This window comes from Cynocephalus volans, chromosome 4, assembly GCF_027409185.1.
Source record: "Cynocephalus volans isolate mCynVol1 chromosome 4, mCynVol1.pri, whole genome shotgun sequence".
In the NCBI taxonomy this organism is placed as follows: domain Eukaryota; kingdom Metazoa; phylum Chordata; class Mammalia; order Dermoptera; family Cynocephalidae; genus Cynocephalus; species Cynocephalus volans.
This window is the reverse complement of record NC_084463.1, coordinates 84,157,196-84,179,038: the sequence shown is the minus strand read 5'-3', so window position 1 is coordinate 84,179,038 and position 21,843 is coordinate 84,157,196. Positions and strand designations below refer to the sequence as shown.

Genomic DNA, 21,843 nt, shown 5'->3' with positions numbered 1-21,843 from the left:
CAACTTGTTCATCACTGATAACATCTTGGCCCTTGTACTATAATTTCAGTCATCAAATTAAACATAACAACTAGGGTTAAAGAATTAATATTAATTTGACCAAAACGACAAATACTGTGATCTAGAAAAATGCTGATTCCCTTATAAATATCATCTTTCTCAGATCTTCCACTTATTAACCTGAGGGATTCAATCCCTAAAAACTTAAAGAATGAAAACTTTTCAAAACCACTCTCTACTTAAGAAGCGATACGTTGGAAAAAAAACTGTTTAATACTAAAAGGAAATACCTCATGGAAGTAGATTTACTAAAAGCCTCTGCAGCTGCTATTGAAAAGATCCAGAGAAACATTCATGCCAGAGGGAGGAAAAAGACATCTGACAAGCAATATTCTTTCCAAGTGTAAATGTTAAATACTGTAGTTAATATGAATCTTTCTTGCTTTATTTTTGCTAGGTTTACTTTTCATATATACAAAGACATAAATATATCCAGGAAAATGCATTTTCCCCCTATCGTATTTCAAAATGCCTACCTTCTATAGCACATACACAGTCTGTTTGCCTCCCTGTCTCTCTTTTTATTCATGCAGGGACTTGGAATTTAATTTTCTGGCTTAGAAACACTTACATAGGCACAATTTCCAATGTCCTTGGTGAAGATTTTGAGCGGAATGCTCTTTGGGTAGTCCTTCTCTTTCTCTACATTGATGTATCTAATCAAATGCAACAACAATTCAAAACAACACTGAGTCAGATGGAATTCGCTAATGGCTTATTTTAAAAATCAATCTATTTTGCTAATATTCTCAATATACTACTTATATGCTGTTTTAAAAAAGACAAATGGAAAGACTCAGCAAACTCAGATTACATCATGGGTTGGAAGGAAATTTTAAAAAATCAGGACATTAGGCATGGGCACAAAAAAGAATGGGACATACATGTCAGATGAGGTTTGAGAAGCACAATCAGCTAAAGTCACCTCTAGGAGATATTTAATCTTCAAAGCTTCCCTGTCTTCTCTGGACAGGTCTGGCACCTTACTAAAAAGTACAGGAACATATATGATACTTTTAACTAGGATGAACCAAAGCAATGGCTTTTGACTTCTCATTTAGCTCTCCAGCAGAGGGTAAATCTTGGTTATCCCATTGCTTAGGAAGCAGGAGAGGGGAGAAAGGGGAAAAAATTGTGGGTCTAACAGACGTGCCTAAGTTGACCATTTTAGTCTGTATGTTCAATAGCAGGAATAAAATTCATTTTTGAGGTGCTCAGCAGAAAGCCCTGAATTTGTGGAAACAGTATACACTTTGAGGAAACTGATAGTTCCAATTGGTAGGTTGGAGACAACAGAAAGAGATGGGAGAGAATATTACCTAAATTCTGTCTAAAATGATCTAACTAGACCTCAGTGTTCTCCTTCTGAGAAAGTACGAAATACATGTAATGAGAGAACATTATTTACAGTAAGTAGTAGCTAATGTACAATCTAAACAACAGCTTATTCTGAGGACAAATGAACAATTTCTACCAAAGAGAAGGAAAATAGTTTGGGGAACATCTCTGCAGAAAAGGCTTTAATTCATTTATTACAGGTTAAAGACTAAAAACACATATACTGAAAAAGTACCTCTGAAGGAGAGAGAACCATTTTTCCTTTTGTTCTGGAGAACTGCAATCAAAGAAAATGAGAGAGAAAAAATTAAACCATGTAAAAAACTATGCTAGCATGTTTAAGATTGTCAATCCAGGTGAAAATATCAACAGCCTGTAACAGATGTAGTTACACATGTAACAGATGTAGTTACACATGTAAGCTGCAACCTCGGCACAACTGTGTTTTGGAGAATCCTGCTGTGAAAATGCCCTTTAGGAAAAACTACATAGTCAAGTGTGGTTTCATTAAATCCTCTTGGATAGATACAAGACAGACCCAGTGTCCTCCTTTACTGCTCTTTTACAAATGGTATTATACCAGTGGGAGGTATTTCTTAACAGTGGAAAGAACAACTTGATTTGGAATTCAAACACCTGGTTTCCAAATTATATGCAGGCTAGGTGATCGTAAGTCACTTAACCTCTCTAAGCCTCAGTTTCCACACCAGAAAAACTGGGTTAATTATCTTCCAGAGTATTTTTGCAGCTTAAAGGGCCATACAAATAAATTATCTTAGAAAGATTTTGCAGGTGAAAAGGGCCATGCTTAAGAAAGTATGCTTAATATTGAGATTAAAGAGATTGAAGAGAAATTTGGCATATGGATGGAAATATCTTGGCCCAGAAACCCATGGCCCAGAGCCCATGGCGCTTCCTGCGGTGCTCAGTGGTGGTTGCTGGGCTATCTGAACACTTTAAAGATGTTGTTCCACTGTCTTCTGCCCTTCATAGTTTCTAATGAAAATCTCACAAAATTTCAAATTGCAGTTCTGCTATATGTAACATGTTGTTTTCTCTCTGGCTGCTTTCAAGAATTTTCTCTTTTGATTTACAGAAATTTGTCTATAACATGGCCAGGTGTCGTTTTCTTCATACTCTTCCTTTTGGAATACTGTGCTTCCTGAATATGTACATTTTTGTCTTCCACCAAATTTGGGAGGTTTTTAACCATTATTTCTTTACTGCTCCAAACCCTCTCTCTCCTCTTTTTCAGACTTCATTAATACGTATATTATATCTTTTAATATTTTTTCACAAGTCTCTGATACATTTTTTCATTAAAAAAATCTTTGTTTTCTCCGTTCTTCAGATTGGACAATTTGAACTGATATATCTTCAAATTCACTGACTCCTCTTTCATTTCCATTCTGCAAGGAAGGCCATATGGGAGATTTTTTGTTTGAGATACTGCAGTTTTCAGTTTTAGAATTTTTATCTGGTCCTTTTTATATTTTCTTTTTCTCTGCTGAGATTTCCTATCTTTTTATTAATTTCAATTGAATTTTCCTTTTATCTATCATGCATACCTAAAAAAGCTGCTTTAAAGTTCTTTTCTGGGAATTCAACACATAGGTCATCTCAGGATTGGCTTTTATTATCTTTTCTCTTTCCTTGTTATTCATATGTCAAGAAATTTTAGATTGTATTCTGGACATTATGAATGTTTTGTTTTGGAGACCATATTCTGTTATAACTGCAAAACAGTGTTGATGTTTTTGTTTTAACAGACAACTAACCTGATTAGATGAAGCTACAAATTCTATCTTATCTGTGGTGGGCAGCAGCTCAGTTCAATTCTTTTAGTCTTAGGTTTAAAGTGCTTTGAGTCTATCCCATGCATGTGAGGTTCAGCAATCAGCCACAGACTTGGGCAGTATCTATACACAGAATTTGGAGATTCCCTTCTCTAATGTACTCCTTTCTGAGATTTCTACTTTTGCTTTCCAATAACTGTGGTTGATCTGGACTTTGTATTCTAGTTCTTCAGCCCAGAAAGATTGTGGGCTTTTGTCAGTTTTGGTAGCACCATACCATGATGTGACTGCAGCCTGACCTCAAGCTAAAGCCTTAAAAATAGGAAACGCACCCAGTGTGGTGCCTTCTTCCAAGTTTCAACGCCTCTCCCAAATCTTTCAACTTTTGTTCACTCTCCAAAACCCTCAGTAGTTGCTGTTTGTATATTATGCAGAGTTTACAGTTGTTATCTGTAGGGTGGCCAGTCTGTTAAGACCTCACTCTGCATTCCAGAGGCAGAACTCAACATTTTACTTTTTAAAAAAAATAAACTTAATTTTGAAATAATTTTCGATTTCCAGAAAAGTTACAAAGATAACACAGAGATTCCCTGTATACTACTCATCCAGTGCCAGTTTCCTCTAATGTTATCCTCTTACATTATCATGGCCTATTTGTTAAAACTAAGAAAACAATATTGGTACATTACTATTAACAAACTCTTGATCTTATTCAGATTTCACCACTTTTGTTTTTTATTTAATTAATGATCTTTTTCTGTTCTAGGAGCCAATTGAGGATAGCACATTACATTTGTCTCCTTAGTGATTGGTCTGTGACAGTTTCTCCGTCTTTCCCTGTTTTGTTTGTTTGTCTGCCTTTTTTTTTTTTTTTTAACCTTCACAGTTTTAAAGAGTACTGGTCAGATAACCTATTGAATGTTCTTAATTTGTGTTTCCTGTATGTTTTTCTCATGATTAGACTGAGATTATGGTTTTGGGGGTAGGAATATCACAGAGATGAATTGCTTTTCTCGTCACATTATATCAAGGGGTATATGATATCTACATGACATCACTGGTAATGTTAACTTTGATCACTTGGGTAAAGAACCATAGTTTGAGCAATACAATGTATGTAAAACTTGTTTCCACATTTTCCCCTCTTCTTAGAAAGAAGTTTCATGGAAAATCCTTGATTAAAAATATTATGTAGTCACATCCCTCAGTTGAAATTGCTTCCTTTCACTTGCAACTCCAAGAAGATTAAGCAATAGGTAATGATAATATGAGAATACTTCAAAAGGTTCATGGAAAGATTCATATTATCTTTCGATTCTACTTTTCCACAAACTTTTTGAAGTGTCCTTTACAGAAATACATCATGCAGAGAATGATACAAATACATGTTTCTTCCAAATAAGCTGTTAAAATCTTGGCGTAGGCCAATACTGCAAAACAGAATATAATGACATGCCTGTCCTTTAATGGAAAATTAACAGCTTGGAAAATTTTAGTTATGTGGCTTTAGAATGGTGCCTAAGGAGTTTGGTGGTAGTGTGAAGAGAAGCAGAATGAAGAGCATTATTTGCATGTGATAAATACTAACTCTTAAGTGTAAAATAAATACTGGAGTTGGGGCACACTGTTTAAAATTCACAGGTGTGAATTTTGGTTGTTCACCCTAACTGAAAAGTACAATTAAGTATGTTCAGGATAAGACGACAAATATTTTGTATTCATATATTCTCCAACCCCATCTCAGCCGAAAAGTGAGTCTTGGGAAACTAACTTTTACTCCTTAAACTCATAAATTTGCTTCTGATTATTATATTTCTATAGATACTAAATCAGACTTAATACACAATTCAGGCAACCCAGTATTTCATGACATTAATTTTATTTATATAATGAAAAACTTTCTTTGGAAAGTTTTTGTCAGTATAAACTAGTTAGTCAAACTTAATTGGACATTTAATAATCATTTTATAATGATGGAAAATGATCCCAGGAGTTCCCAATATTTACCATTAATTTTCACATATTTTAATTAAAAGCTCTTTGGGAGAAACATAAAGCACACAAGTATTTTCATTGGGGGTGTGTGTCAAAACATGAGTGATCGAGTGAGTACTCAAGCAGAATAAAACATTTTCTTTTAAAAAATTAAAGGAACAAGATTTTATTAAATTTTTCTCTCCAGACAAGAAATTATCACAGTAGCTAACCCAGGTAAATACAGGACAAGCTGAGGTTCTTACCTGAAAGTGGCCACAAAGTTCACTGTGGGCCAGCCCAAGACAAAGGATTTCATGGCTTTGGTGTTGCCTTCGCCCACTTCATCCACACAGGTTGCTGTCCACATATCAGTTAATTTAATTTTATGTTTTATCTTAAAGTTGTTGTTATATCTAGAAAGATAAAAACCAAACAGGATCTCTTGTTTTGTGTCTTAAATTTTACAGGAGCTTCAGTATTTGTGATAAGAGGGCAGTTTTCACTAATCATGATTAAAGAATATCTTATTCATTGTATTAATCTTCAGTATCCAGCCAGTAAATCGTAACATGAATGGCTACCTTGGCCCAAGAAACCCTCTGAAACTTTGGTGAAACATTTATTTAGTCGTCACACTTGCATTTACGGCAGCAAATAGCCATAAACTGGCTTGTTTTAATTTTCTATATGTTAAGCACTTCATTTGGATCAAAAATCTAATTTTAAATTTACTGCTCTTACAAAAATTAATTTATTATTTATACTTTGCTTACTTCCAAAAAGATTGCAGTGGCTGAACACAAAAACTACACACGATTTAATTAAGATGTTTATAAAATTTTTATCTTAAGAGAGATGCACTAAAAAAACCTGAAATTAGAGGAATTTATAGTACATTTCTAAGTAAATGGTAACAATATTTTCTAGCCTTTAGAAGCACAGATTATTTTAAACTTCCTTTCTTAAGATTTTGTTCCACTATTTTCCCTTATATTCCAGCTAAAACTGAAAAACTGTAGCCTAAAAACAGAACCTAAACTTAAACAAACAAAAAAGCAGAGTTGACAAAATTAGCATTCATCTCTGGGGACTCTGAAGGTCATCTACTTTAAGATAGTGGTGAAATTGCTTTCTGACAATTTCTACCTAATACCGTTTAGTCCCCTGTTATGGAAACCACCATCCATCTTCACCTAATTGACAGATTTAATGCTCACGATAGACCTGAGACTTAAATACACATCAATCACAACAACTCCTTGAACTTTTTAAGACAAGTGAATAGATATGATGTGGGGGGAGAGGGGAGATAGGAACGGGAGAAGAGGAACGGGTAAAGGGTCATGAAAATCAACTACAATGTATATTGAGACGTTAAAATTTTTTAAAAAGATACATTTCAAAGTATCCGTAAAACTCCTCTGATCTACAGAATATTTAAAGCTAAAACTATTCAGTGGGATTATAAAATGAAAAAGGGGTTTTCAGGAAGTATAAATGAAGGATAATCTAGATTCAAAGTCTCATTTATACTTTCCATAGGGTACACTGATTTTAAGTGTAATTGAAAAGTGTCTGTGTGGTATGATAGCTTCTTTCTATATCTCACCCTACTGCTATAAACCTTTAGATTTTGTTTATGAAATAGACTCGATTACAGACAAAATCTTACTTCTTGGTGGCAACTATTTAGGTAATATCAAACAAAATCTATAAAGTCAAAACAGCTTAAGTAGTAAGCTAGAATATGAAATTAGGCAGTGTTGATTCATGATCTTATTCATGCCCTTAACTACTATGTATCTATAAAAAGCTCTGGATATTGCCATTCCTATAAAGCACCTGGATGAAGTATCTTTCCACAAAGTTCCCTTTTGCATTTGTATCTTTAGCCTACTTTTTTGTTTCTCCAGAGCTATAAGGTTTTTCTGATGAGGCTGTTAGTTTACTTCAGAGTTTGGGGGAGAAATCTCATGAACACTGATAGAGTTTGGATGTGTTATCCCTACCAAAACAAATGTGGAAATCTGATCCTCAATGTGGCAGTGTTGGAAGCTGTGTCATGGGGGTAGATCCCTCATGAATGGATTGATTTCTCTCCCTGGGGGATGGGGGTCCTGAGTAAGACCTTGCTCTGTTAGTTCCTTCGAGAGCTGGTTGTTTAAAAGACTTAACTACTTCTCTCTCTCTGTCTCTCTCCATGTGATCTCTTCCTCTTGCCATGTGATCTGCTAGTACCCACCAGTTGCCTTCCGCTTTCGCCATGAGCAGAAGCAGCCTGAGGCCCATGCCAGATGCAGCTGTCCCAGAATTGTAAGCCAAATAAACCTCTGTTCTTTATCAATTACCCAGTCTCAGGTGTTCTGTTATAGCAACACAAAATGGACTAATACGAACGTTTTTGTACATAAAGCTAGATGGGCGAGCTTAAAAATATTTAAAAGAAGTATTCCAATAAAGCTTTTTATTAAAATGAACAGTCCTGAGGTCACAGTGTACTTTTTCAGATTTGTCACTCTCAATGTCCAATAGCATTATGCTACAAAAATTTTAAAATATATAAATCTAACATGAACTGGCTGAAAACAAAACAAAACAACCCCTAAAACCAAATCTTTATTTCCACAATGTAGTTCCTTACTGTAAATTTATTAAGATAACAGATATACTTTGCTTTCCTGTCCTCCAATCTTTAAACTGTAAGGAATTAAAGTGTAATGTTGAAATACACAAGATTCTAGGGAGCTTTCTCCATATTCTAAGATGAAGATATCTTATCAAATATATTTTAGGGCATAGATCAAGATGTATTCCACAAGTATATCATGGCAATTCTATTGATAATGAATTAATACTCAGACTTTGTTTAACTTCATCTTTTTCACTTAAACAGAACTCATTATTGTTTACTATTTGCTTTAGGAAATAAAATATGAGAATAGTGATGGCTTAAGAGGGTGTGAGGTAAGTACAGTCATTTTCTCTCTGTAAATTCCATAGGAGTACTGCTGTAGTTTAGATATGTTTGTCCCCTGAAAGCTCATGTTGGAAACTTAATTCCCACTGTGACAGTATTAAGAGGGTGAGAAATCCGATGATGGTAATTGAAAGGTAGGGCCTTTAAGAGGTGATTAGATAGTGAGGACTATGCCCTAGTGAATGGATTAATCCATTGATGGTTTAATGGTGGTTATGGGTGTGGTTCTGATGGCTTCAAATGGAGAGCTCATGAGAAGCTTGCTCTCTCTTTCTCTCTCTCTCTCTCGCTTCTGCCATTCTTGCCATATGATACCCTGTGGCACTTTGAGTCATCACTAAGAATGAGGCTCTCACCAGATGTGTTCCCTGGACTTTGGACTTACCAGTTACCAAAAACAGTTATAAGCAATAAATATTATTTCTTTACAAATTACCCAGTTTCAGATACTTCTGTTATAAGCAACAGAAACAGACTAATACAGGTGCTCTATGACTATTAAAAAATATTAACTTTTCTAAATATTTTAATGTCTATACAACAGATGCTGTTTTAAAAAATGAAAAACCATAATTTTATTGGAAAAACAATTCTTATTTATTTTTCTAATGAATATCAAAAGTGGTCTCTAATAACTCATCTAGCTTTAACACTTTTCTAACTTAGAAAGGAAAACAATGACAATAAACTGAAAACAATTTTCAGCAAACGCTTTCAACATTCAGCACAAAATGGAGCAAATGTAACACTTTAGCCAATAAAAGGAAGCATTTAACATCCTCTATATTATTGCACTTACTACAATTTATTTAGTTTGACTAAATAAATATGTAAGTAGCTAGTCAATGATTTATCCCGCTTGAGTTTATTTCTGTAGGTTCAACTAAAGATTGAAAGCAGTTTCCAAATGAAGCATGAAGATGAGGTGATATAATATGGAAATTAAGTTATCCCCTACTTCCTCATGGCTAAGTATAAAGACTAACTGCTAGTCTTGGATAATTTCAGCAAATATATTGATTCACAGTACTACCCAATCCTTCATCTAAAAGTGAGAAGTGATAGGAAATAAACAGGTTTGGTATTGCAGGGGGCTATTTCTTCTTGGTTGCTGTTCATTTCATAAAAATAATAAGTTCTTTCATATTAAGAAGGATCTGTGAATATATTTAAATGTTTGCTACAAGAATGATCATGTAAGCGATTTCCTGAAAAGTGGTGGTCAAAATTTTTGCAATGTGGCAGGATTCAATAATAATATAATTATCTCCTCAAATATCCATGTTTTATCCCAAGGGTCTTGGGTTTATGGCAAAAAAATACGTAAAAACAACTTAGATCACTCACACTTTTAAATATCCCCAGCAGATATAGAAAGTACTAAAATGAATTGAATCTCTCAAAAAACAACCCTTAAATCAATTCATATAAGTTTTGTCACTTCATAAAAGCATTGAAGTGGACACAAAGAGTTCTCTCAAAAGCAGTCTGGAAACAAACTGTGTGACTTTAGGTACAATCAAAATAAAAAGTGAGCTATAGAAGTAGAAGATTGGCACACATTTTTCCAATATATCTAAAACAGCAATTTTCTAGTGGAAAAGAAATTGTCCTTATATAAAAAGTTTTTACCAAAACCTAGGTTACATAAAAACCACTTAGATGCTACCAGTAAACAGAACATAAATAACTTCAGGTAAGAAAACAAAGGCCCTCTATGATAAATATTACTACAACTGCTAAAGGAAAAAAATCTAAAGATAAAGGAAAATACATTCCTCCCTATGAACTAGATGCATGTTACAAGTAAATAGTCTTTAAGGTTCTAAAGTTTAGGAAATGGGTTATTATAATAAATTTTTGTTGTCTGTGTATCTACCTCCAGGCTGAGCAAAAAGCTTTGTACCTAATGAGCACAATGCAGTAAAGTGAAAAGAGCCAGCCATTGGAATTAAGGCCTTCATTCAAACCCCAGGTCTGCCATTTTCTAGTACCCAACAAACCTCACTGAGCCTCTGTGTTCAATATGTAAAACAACTCTTGTTTTGGGGACTTGTTAGGAAAACTGTTATGATTTTTTCCTACTATTTTTTTGACAGTTTTTTTTATTGATCACCAATATGTGGTGATCAAGTCAGGATCATTAGTATACTCATGTTTGCAAAATGTAATCAATGTTTGTGCCCCTTAACTAATTTCTTGCTAACCCCTCCTCCCCTCTCCCTTTCCCACCTCTAATTTGTTAGGAAAATTAAATGAGACATTTGTGATTCTCCTATTATAATACCTAGAATATAGAACCCATCTAATAACTTTTAAGCAAAAAAATCATAACTAAACTACATTTTTAAAAAATAATGATTTGTTCCTGTGTTAATAGCCTCCCTACTTAGAGCTTTAAGTGGACCTAGTGCAAAAGCATAGGAGAGACTTTTCTTTCTCTGTATTCCTCATAACATCAACATCCAAATATAATTACATTGTATTATTTCTATTCAAAACGCATTCTGAAACTGTTTTCTTTATCTTTGCATTTAAAAAAATATATGAACAGTTCACTAAACATTTCATTCCATTTCTTACTAGATGAGTAGTTGGACACTTTTACTCATCACAAAGGGAAAGACTGATTTAATGTTAATAAAAACTATATGGTTGAGAAATCTATGAAATCCAGAAGAAAACAAAGAGTAATAGAGGCAGCAGACCACATATGGGTTAAAAGAATGAAATTTGAAATAAGATGGACCTAGGTTCACATGTGGGCTCAACTAATTACTTTGTGATCTTAGGGAAGTCACTTAACTTCTCTCAGTATCAATTTCTCTTGTAAAATGAGGCAAAAAATACCCACCATGTAGAACTGTTATAAGGGTTAAAGTACTTAGAATAATACCTAACATACAATAAGATCCCAATAAATGTTTGGTTTTTATTGCTATTAATACCACTCAGATTAAATATAGCATGTTGCAAAATTAGTACTTAGCCCTGCCCATGTCTCATTTATGACACTGAACAACTTAGGTGTGAGAGTGTAGGTATTAGGAAAAAGTGTTTACTATTCTCTAGTGACTAATAATCCCTTTGATGAGACTGAATTTGTTAAAATACCCTTATCGTTCATGATGTTTCATAAATAATGAGAATGAGGGATGGAGCAAGTAGTAGCTACCATGTTCTAGTCTGGGTATTAATGCATTAACACTGAACATGAACATTTAGTGTTGAACAGAAAGTGAATTCTCTTAGGTACTTCTAAAGTATATTCCAAATATGTCTGTATCCTTCTTTTAACTGTCATTTCCTCAGATGAAGCCTCCGTATCTCTCATCAGGATTGCTACAATAACCTCCTGTCTGGTCTCCTTGTTTGCACTCTTGCCTACCATTATTCAATCCATTATCTAACATGAGCCAGAATGATATTTTAAAAACATGAATCACATTATGCCACTCCCCCAATTAAAACCCTTTGGAATAATATCCAAACTCCTTATCACAACCTTTGTGGAACCAAGCCTCCAAGATGGCACCCAATGAACCCTACTTCCTGATATTCACACCCTTGCGAAGTTCTCTTCCATACTGTACCAAGACGATCTGTGTGGCCAATAGAGTATGTCAGAAATGATGGCACACCACTTCCAAAATAAAAGAATATGGCTTCTATTTTGGTGCTCTCTCCATTGCTGACACACACGCACGCACGCACGCACGCACGTGCGAACTAAGGCCTCTGGTCAACAGCCAGTGAGGAACCGAGGCTGCCAGAATCCACATGAGTGAACCTGAAAGTGGATTCTCCAACTTCAGTCAAGCCTGAGATGACTGCAACCCTGGCCAACAAATGACTGCAACTTCATGAGGCCCATTGAGCCAGAACCACCCAGATAAACACTTCCAGCTTCCTGTCTTCAGAGAAACTATAAAATGTTTATAGTTTAAACTCTTATGTTTTGGGTTAATTTAGCAATAGATAACTAATATAACCTACAAAGACCATGATAACCTAACCCTTGTCTACTTTAATCTTAACTCCTATCATTCTTCTTTTGTTCATTATGTTCCAGTAACACAGGCCTTTTAACTCCTCCAAGGACCAACCTTTCTCAACAGCTTTAGACCTGCTATTCCTTCTACCTAGAATGCTTATTCTCACAATACCTGAATAGCTGGTTGCTTTTCATTGAACTTCAATTATTTTTTGGTCCTAATTCACCTACATAATATATATCTCCCCCCATTTTACTTCACCCAGCACCCTATTTTCTTCATAGCACTAATCACAATCTATAATTCCCTCCCCGACACATAAGAATTTAAGCTCCCAAAGTGCAGGGACCATACCCATCACATTCTTCATTGCATCTTAGAATAAATTTATTCAGAGCATAGCACAGAACAGAGATTAAATAGACATTTGTTGCATGAATAACAATTGACTTTTTTTGGCAAAAACAAAACAAAAAGCTCACTACAGATATTAGCTTTAGTAATAGAGGCCAGACATTCTTACGGTAAACATTGTGTAGAAAAGGTATCTTTGTTAGTGGAAATGCAATCTTATAATGATTACTGGGAGAGAGTATGCAGTATACTTACTTGATTTTAGTCACAACAAACAGATCATTGAATAGGAAAAGGTGTCGCTCCTGCCTCTGCAGGCCTCTTTTCAGCTCTACTGGGGCATCAATCAGCAGAGTCCTACTGGAGCACATAAATGATGACAGAAATGCAGATGTGTCAACACTAGCAGAAGGACTTTTCCTGTAACAGATCAAATGCCACAGATCAGCTATTCAAATGATCAAGTATAGAACCAAGTTTTTATAAGAGTACAGCTGATAGTTGGACAAGAAATATAAAATTCTATAATGTTTTTAATGCAATGGCATAGTGTCCTTATTGGTCTCCAGTCTATTCTCCACACAACAGTCTTTAAAGTTTCATTATAAAAATTTTGAAACATAAAGCAAAGCTGAAATAGTTTTATAGTAAACACATGTATACTCCAATGTAGATTCTACCATTAATATTCTATGTACTTGCTTTATCATATACCTACTCAACTATCTATCCTTCTATCTCTTTATTCATTTTATTTCTGGCATTCAGTGCAAACTGCATACAGCAGTGCATATCTTCCAAAATATTTTGGTATGCATATCATTAGAGTTCAATATTTATTTAGAATTTTTCTTTTGATATAAAATTAATTTAAAAATGAAATACACAAATGCACAAATCTTAGGTGTATATTCACTGAGTTTTGACAAATGTATTCATCTGTGTAATTTAAATCCCTATCAAGATACAGAAAATTATTATCATTCCAGAATATTTCCTCTTGTCCCTTCTCAGTAATTCTATAAATTATCTCTATGCATTGGCCCCAAGGTTGTTTATTTTTTCATTGTATGCTGAGACCTATTAGCTCAAAAGCTCGCTGGTACCAAATTCAAGTTTACACACCCAATTATTTGAAAAACAGCCCAAATGAGCAGATTTTTAGTCCCCCACACCACCGCCATGCTACTGTGCAACATTACCTGGACATGTAACTGCCAGAGATATCCTCTCTGATCTTCCTCTCTTGTAGGAGGTTCCCTTGTCCTCCTCCCCTTCTGGATGGTGGCCCCTTGCCATAAGCCTCTGGACAGTTTCATGCTATGAGCGACTTATCTCCTCAGGCAATCCTGTCCAATGGTCATATCTTTTTCCATGATCAACCCCCAAACTCCTTATACCAGTCAGTCTCTATTCCATCTCCTCATAAGCAACCACTATTTCCCAATGAAGATTAGTTTTGCCTATTCTAGAATTTTATGTAAATGACACCGCAGTATATTCTTTTGTGTAAGATATCTTTTACTCAGCATGTTTTTGGAATTCATTCATATTGTTACATTTGTGAGTAATCCCTTCCTTTATATTACTGAATAGTATTCAATGTATGAACATACCAAAGTTTATCTCTTCTCCTATGGATGGACATCTGGGCCGTTTCCAGTTTTATGAATAAAACTGCTATTAAATGTTCTATTGTTCTTTTTGTGACCTATGTTTTCATTTCTCTTGGGCAACTACCTCAGAGTGGAACTTTTGGGTCACAGAGCAAGTGTATGTTTAATTTTACAAAAAACACTAGTTTTCCAAAGTGGTTGTACCATTCTACATTCCCAGCAACACTGTAGAAGAGTTCCAGTTTCTCCACAACCTTACCAAGGTTTGGTGGTGTCCGTCTTTTGAATTTTAGCTACTCTAGTGGATGTATAGTACCATCTCATTAAGATTTTAATTTTCATTTCTCTGATAACTAATTAATTTATTTCATGTTCTTACTGGCCATTTGTGTATCTTCACTGGGAACTGTCCTTAAATCTTTAGCCTATTTATCCAAAAATCATGTATGTATCTTTTTATTACTGAGTTGTAGCAATTTCTTTATGTTTCCTAGATAGCAGTCATTTGTCAGGTACGTGTTTTGGGAAATATTTTCTCCCTACCTACTGCTTGCCTGTATACTTTCCTAATGATGTTTTAAAGAAGAAAGAAACAATCAGCACTAAAGGTACAAGTTATCCCTCATTTTACAGATTTGAAGCTATTTACAGTAGTCAAAATATACCATAATTAAGTGAAGGCGATTTACAAGTAAGCATGGTTTCAAAATATGTGCATTTAAAAATTCTATGTAGCCTCTGAGACAAACATTTCACATTGATTCAACTCCCTCCTCCACCATGGTGACTGAGCTCAGTAGTTTAGTTGAGTAGGTTAGGACTTAATGGCTTGGGAGGTAGGGGCTGATTCTAACTTTTTCGCAAAGTAGCGTGCAAGTTATTTGGTTGCCTGTTTCTGCAGCTGTAAAGAAGGGAAGTTAGACTCGGATTATAAGATCTTTAAATTTCCCTTATAATTTGTATATGGTACTAACTATACTAATAAGTACCCAAAAAGTAGAATTAAGATTACTGATGAAAGACAAAAAGATAACAGATATGATTAGCTATTGGGTTGCGTGAAAGCAACCCAATCCTAAAGTATGGTTTATAAATGCATAGTTAAGTATATTGAGAGTCATCTCAGGGAAACAATTTAGAGTTGAAATAATAATAATAATAAAAAAAAAAACCAAGCAACAGTGACACATCCATGCAAGCAACAAAGCCAGACGAGATGCCTGGGGGTCTGCATGCAGGGGACAAGGGCCTAGGCCATCCCTTGCCCACATCCAGGCAAGCAACACAGCCAGCCAAGATGTTCAGAGGTCCTGAGATGGGAGCCAAGGGCCAGCCACACCCCCAACCACAACCAGATCCTAAAATGTATTTATTAGATATGTGTGTTTCTTTGGGGTGTGTGACCTATCTGCTCATTTACTTGACCAGATTTCTGCTTAGGTTTTTCTAACACATTTTTAAGGGTTCTTTTTGCAATTAAAAAATAAAATAAAATAAAATAAAATAAACCCCAAGCAACAGTAATAACAATAATAATAACAAGAACTAAGAGATAGTTCTCTATTAGTCTCAGTAAAAAGGAGCTTAAAGAACAAGAACTTGGCAGAGTCTCCATTAAAGTACAGGTCGTAAGAGGCCATGACTTATCACCCCAACTATCCGATTCACCTGGCAGCTATAATAAATGGGGATTCTAGCTTATCTATGTTCCTTGGGTTTGAATAGTATGGGTCATAATGTCTGATCTCTCCCAGGAATACTAAAAGTCTAAGGACCATACACTATCCTGACAACTTTGAGATAATGCCTGAGTGATCAGCCATCCCTTCCTCTATTATAGTCATTCTCTGTGTGTTGTCCCCTGACCAGCAGTATCAGCAATAACTGGGAACTTCTTAAACATGCAAATTTTAAGGCCCACCTCAGACTTACTGAATCAGTAATGCTGAAGGGTTGGTTTAACATTCTGTATTTTAACAAGCCATTCAAGTAACTACTACACATTGATGTTTGAGAACCACAGTGGCTGACTGCTGGTAACTGAAACTGTGGGTAATGGGGGACTATGTATAACAAAAAGATGTATAGGTGAAGAACAAGGCAAGTAAATCAATTAGAATCCTTTGGAAGAAAAGGGAAAAGGGGTTTTTATGCTTGCTATTATAGATTGGAATTAAGCAGGGACAAAAGAAAATGCCCACATTCTCCATCATAGAGAAGAATCTTTTCTCTCTCAAATTCTCTTAGGGTGAGGGATCAAAAAAAGGTATAATGACATCTTTTACTATGTAGTGATCTTCAAATTTATAGAAGATAGGAAGAAAGCTTCATTTACTCTTGCCAAAACTGAGCAAGGACAAGGCTAGCAAGCAATAAATGGAAGAAAGAATGGCTAAAATAGCATTTTACATAGCCTTAATCTCTTTATGGAATGACAAGAAAATACTGAGAGAGAAAATCATCTTTTGCATTTCGGTTTAGGTATCCAATAAACAACTGCTTTTTGGTTATAGTAATAAACCAGCAGAGAGCAGTATGGTTTAAACTAGGGATCCTGAAACTATTACTTAAAGGGTCAGATAATAAATAGTTTAAGCTTTGAGGGCCATACAGTCTGTGTTGAAACTATTCAACTCTGCTTTTGTATTGCTACATCACTCATAGACAATACATAAGTGAACAGGTATGGCTGTGTTCCAATAAAACTTCATGCACGAAAACAGGAGGTCTGTCTGGGCCACAGTTTGCTGACCTCTGGTTTAAACAATACTTCTAAATGTTTAAATGTTTATAAATTAAGGTTAATCAGAAGCAATTAGGAAATTATTATTTTTTGCTTGGGGTTAGCCTAGGCCAAAGATTAATTAGGCTATTTTTAAAAACGGTTTTTATTTTAAAGCAATTCCAAAGGATGTTCATACATAGCAACTCATTTCTACTTCATGGTAATACTGTCAAATAAGTACATTTGGTGGTGGCTTTGAGGAGAATCCACAATGAAATTACTTTTATTTTTCTGTGTGGGTTTATCAACATATACTCTATACTCTGTCATGTTAAAGATCAACATATAAGTATGGCAAGAGATGTTTTAATACTTTAGCAAGCTCAGCATTGGTTAAAAAACATTCACGCAGTACTTCAGAGAAAAATAAACATCTCAGCACCCACATAATTTAAAAAGAAAAAATATTTCATAGAAGGAAACAAAAACACAACCTTTATGTTTTTTAAAACTACAAATCTTAATCAGTGTCTCCTACTTAAAAATGTATTTCTCAATTACGTGTTTCTGAAGTCTTTATTTTTAATCTGAGTGCAAAGTAGATGTGTTTATTTTAGTCTCTTAGACTATGGAAATGGGGAGGGGTAAGATTATAACCTTCTATTTAGCCTCTTAATATAACCTGATTAGGATTTACAAGTTATAATTAACAGAGCTCTAAAATGATCTAACAAATACAAGCAGAGTCTAAGAATTAACCTGTTGCTTGCTTCTTATATATTAACATTTCATTTTTAAATGGGATTGTGAAGCTATTTCTGAAGGCAAAAAGGAGTTTTAGGAACGTAATCGTTCTTTTGCTAAAACTAGATAATAACTTTCATGAAAGATGGCCACAGTAATATCTCTTAATTTATTGCTAAGGCTCATTCTAAAAGTCAATCCACTTTTTGGTACAGTTTTAGAGGTGGTGCTTTGTTGTAAATCACAAAATAAACTAAAATTCAGAATACTTCTTGGAAATGTCTATGTTTATAAGTGGTAATCAATAAGAGATTATGATGACCAGTGCTATATAGGACCTGGACAACCTCAAAGCCTGTTACAGTAACGAGCACATAGTCACTGCTCAATAATTATTGAATAAATGAATAGAATTTACCTTCCAGAAATTTACTCATATCTCAAAGCCCATTCCAAATGCCATCTATTCCATGAAAACTTTCTCTCAACTGAATCCTTGCTTGGCATCTCTATATGACATCTAACATTCATATTCTCATTTGACATTAACTGAACACACAATTACCATATAATAAGTTATTTGTAATAGTGATAAGGGTTGCCTTTGCTGGCTACCTGCCATGTGCCAGGCACTGAAGATAGGTTAGATCCCTGGCCTTAAGGGGTTAGCAGTCTGACAGGCGATTCAGACTTACTAGTAAACACAATGATAAACCAGTGAGGTAAGGTAAGTGCAATAAAAGAAATGCAAAGTGCCAAGGCACAAAGAAGAGCAAAAACAGGAATCCCTACCTGAGATTGGACTGGTTAGAAAAGTTTCTTGGAAGAACCAAAGTTTTAAGACAGACAGACCAATGAAGTCTGAAGAGAACTCTAAGAAGAACATGTCAAACATGTACCTGCACCGTGTGCTTCAGGAACTGTGGAAAGTTCAGGAAGTCTGGAGTTACAAGCACCTGAGGAAGAGTTGCAGCAAATGAGGAAGGGGCCAGATCATCAATGTTTTCCCTACCATGCTATGGGGCTTAGATTTTATCTGAAAGCATTAAAGGATTTTAAGCAGTATACTGTGTTTTGTAACATATTGAAGAACACAGAGAAGGGCATCTTAGAGGAAAGGAGACATTAGGGAGTTACTGCAGTAATCTTAGGCAAGAAATGTTGCACACCTGAGTTGGCAGTGAGAAAAGGATAGGAAAGATAGAAGAAAACATATTTAAGAGATATTTTTTTAAAAGATTGTTAATTCATTCCATGCAATTGTATGTTTAAAACTGCTTAAAATGACAATCCTTATGATATGTATTTTACCACAATAAAATAAACACAGATTGTTAAAATATGTAAATTGATAAGTTGTGAGGGGTGAGATGAAGATAAAACTGACTAAGAAAAAATACAGCCTTACTGCACATTCTTTATTTTTTATTTATTTTTCATGCATTAAATACCTGCTGAGCGTCTATATGTGTTGGCTAGGCATTGTGCTAAAATGGTGGAGATACAAAGCAAACAGCTTAGATTACTCTGTATTCTTTTGGAACTTGAGTCTAGTTATTCAGCTCCATTTCTAGTAGAGGTTGGAAACCGCACTCCACAGTCTTATTTTATTTGGCCCACAGAGGATTTTCAAAAACATTTGGGTTTCAATGTCTAGTTCACCACGTTCCCTCTCTGCTACTTCTTTACTGTCTACTGCACTTCCTAGGGCCCTGAAATCCTTTCAGTTTGTGATTCTTGTCCTAGTGTTGCTTCTTTTTAACTAGCTTAATTTTGAGTTCTTTTTAAAAATTATGGTAAAATGCACATCAAATAAAATTTTCCATTTTGACCATTTAAAAATGTATAATTCAGTGGTATTTAGTACAGTAACAATGTTGTGCAACCATTAACACCATCTAGTTCCCAAATATTTTCAGCACCCCTAAAGGAAATTCTATACCTATTAAGCAGTCACTTCCCTTAGCTCCTGGCTGGCAACTACTAAAAACTTTCTGTCTCTATGGATTTGCCTATTCTGGATATGTCATATCATATAATACATATGTCCTTTTATGTCCAGTTTATTTCACTTAGCATAATGTTTTCAAGTTTGATAGATGTGGTTGCATGTATCAATACTTCATTCCTTTTGATTGCTGAATAACATATTCCATTGTATGAATATACCAAATGTATTTATCCAGTCATTAGCTGATGAACATTTGAGTCATTTTCCACCTTTTGGCCATTCTGCATAGTGCTGTTATAAAAGTTTGTGTGCACATTTTTATTTGAATATCTGTTTTCAATAATTTTGAATACATATCCAGGAGTAAAATTAATGGATCATATGGTAATTCTATGTTTAACTTATTGAAGAACTGCCAAACTGTTTTCCACATTGGCTGCATCAGCTGACATTCCCACCAGCAACGTATGAAGGTCCTAGTGTTACTTTTGATTCTTCCCTCTTTTGCTCCCCACATATAATAATTTCTTTTGTTTTAAGGACATTCTAACTAAAGAATAAAATTTCTTGACTCCAAGCCCTCACATAACCTACAGTCATTTCATTCATAATGAACTCCTAACTGAACTCTCTACTTTCATGCTCTTTTCTCTAATCTATATTACTCACTTCTCACTTCTGTCAAATTAATCTTCCTGATGCAAGTACCAATCATTATAACATGTACTCTAAAGAGTAAAACCAACTTAATAAACTATCGAGTTCTAGCATGTTTTACCTCACCTGGTGGTAATATATCAGGTTAGAACTCCCTATATTGCCTGTATAAGGGGTAATCCTGTTGAGTCTTAGACAATAAATTAGTCCAGAAGTAATTTGGAACAAAAAGACATAACTATTGAAATAAAGCTATAAAAACCATTATCAACATCAAAACTGTATCTTACTCAGCAATAAAAATTTATCCATTAAATATTAATGACTATTTTGAACATCTCAGCATTGAAAGCATATTATCTGGAAATATAGTCTAAAACAACCATTTGTCTTATTGATGAGACAAAGCATAAGAAAGTACTATGACATTTCAATTGTCATTATCTTGATAAAATCACATTCAAATCACCAAAGGAAACTACATATAGTGATAATAATATGATGTGATTGCAATATGTACTATACTTCCACTTCCAAGTACTCTCAGTGATAAAATGATGAATCATGTAGCTCACATACAGTCTGAATTCTGACTTGGATTATGAGAACAAAGCCTAGTGATAATCCCAAGATCAAAATGAACTAAGATAGGATAAGGGCTTAGCAGGATAGATGGATGAGTGGTTGGATAAACAGAGTGAGCAAGGGCTGAAAAGCAAGAAGTATTCAAAGCAGCATTTAAAAATTATCATCAAAATGCTGATTGGGACAGCTTCTATGATATAATGAGACCAACAATCTTACATCAACAATAATGCTAATATTTAAAGATCAAGGAAAACATTAAATTAGTAAAGACAGAATAACAAGAATGGAAAGAGGGAGTGAAGGACAGAAAAGGACACTAATAAATAGTTACACTAATAGAGCAAGATCCACACACAAAGAAACATCATTTCCAAAGAAGGGAGTTAATTATATCACTTCCTCACAGCCTTGACACAGAAACTGCTCAACAACATCTATTAGGAATTCACTTAGTGCAAAGCATTTGACATTACAAAAACAAAGGAGAGAACAAGACCCTATAAGCATTGTCTCTGAGGACTTCATGAGGTGATAATTTATATACAAATTACATACCATGATGCAAGCCCATTAATCAGAGAAAAATTTGAGCTTGAGAGCTTCGAATAGCCTAGTAAAAATGGCAACTTTTCGAGAAGAATAGCTCTACTGGATTATGAAAGAATGAGTACAAACAGAGAGATACCAATTAAGGACTGGAGAAAACACCAAACCAGTCACTTTCATATGGCCTGCTGAGTTAAAAATACTACTTATCTTCATTATCAACTAAGTAAAGTTGGTTTCGGTCAACTTGAATCAAAGAGGAGTGGAGAAAACACTCAGGCTACTCAAGGAAATTTATATATGTAGTAATTACAATGTGATGTGGCTATATGTTTATTTACTGATTCAACAATGAACCAAGTCACTAGTATGCAGATTAGGCATTCTAGTAGTTTGACTAGTTTAGTTCAGGTAATAATTAAATAATGGTACACTAAAAAGAGAAAAAAGAATAATACCTGATTAAAGGTAGTTTTATCTACAATTTTTAGGTCTGTTAAAGTTAAAAAATATCAGCTA

General features: G+C 34.6%; 1 pseudogene; it reads right to left on the bottom strand.

The window, feature by feature from the left end:
- Window positions 1-21,843, bottom strand: part of LOC134374800 (rho GTPase-activating protein 20-like) — a 138,584-nt pseudogene that overhangs the window by 38,639 nt on the left and 78,102 nt on the right.